The following is a 1032-nucleotide window of genomic DNA, read 5'->3' as shown; positions in this document are numbered from 1 at the left end:
ACACACACACACACACACACACACACACACACACACACTCTTTATATACTTTGTTGATGAGATCAGATTCATGGGAACTTCTGGAAAGTGATGGGAAAAGGTGACGGGAGCCTGCGTCACACCTGGAGCCCATCAAAGTGACTGAACAGCACTCCGAAGGCATGAGCACTTCCTGGTATGGAAATCATTCCTCGGTTTCCAAAAACATCCACACTGGTTTTTCTACGAATGGTGGGATTTTATTTAATTATATTTTATTGTTCAACCCTGTCTGTGTTTTGTAAGTTTTCTGAATTTAATTCTACCTATTGAAAGATGCCCATCATATACTCAAGAAAATCAACTTGGAGCATTGAAATAAAATACAAAAATTGTGGGATGCAGCTAAAGTTTAAGGAGAAACTGATTACTCCAATGCCTATATTAGACATGAAGAAAAAGTTTAAAATCAATTATCTTTGCTTCCACTTTAGGGAGCTAGTTGAAAAAGAAAAAATTAAGGTCAAGGTAGGTAGGGAAAAAAAAAGAAATAATAAAAATAGAAAGAAATTCAATGAAATATAAAACAACAGGGAAAATTTACAAACCCAGAATTTGTTATTTGTAAAGATTAAGGCCAGGTGTAATGGCTCACACCTATAATCCCAGCACTTTGGGAGGCTGAGGTAGGCAGATTGCTTGAGCTCAGGGGTTCAAGATCAACCTTGGCAACATGGTGAAATCATGTCTCTACAAAAAATACAAAAATTAGCTGGGCATGGTGGTTTGAACGCCTGTAGAAGGAAGCTACTTGGGAGGCTGAGGTGGGAGAATCACTTGAACCCCAGAGGTGGAGGTTGCAGTGAGCCAAGATTGCACCATTGCACTCCAGCCTAAGCAACAGAGTGAGACTCTTTCTCAAGGAAAAAAACAAAAGTTTAGTAAAATTGAAAATCCCGGCTGCCGGGTTCTGGGGGACGTGGACCCATTTTGTGTACGTGGCTCATGCATCTTGCCAAAAGGTTCACTGGTGTGGTTTATCCTCAGCACATG

The sequence above is a fragment of the Mandrillus leucophaeus genome, unplaced genomic scaffold (genome assembly GCF_000951045.1).
Source record: "Mandrillus leucophaeus isolate KB7577 unplaced genomic scaffold, Mleu.le_1.0 Scaffold89, whole genome shotgun sequence".
NCBI classification, from domain to species: domain Eukaryota; kingdom Metazoa; phylum Chordata; class Mammalia; order Primates; family Cercopithecidae; genus Mandrillus; species Mandrillus leucophaeus.
Note: the sequence above shows the minus strand (reverse complement) of the source record.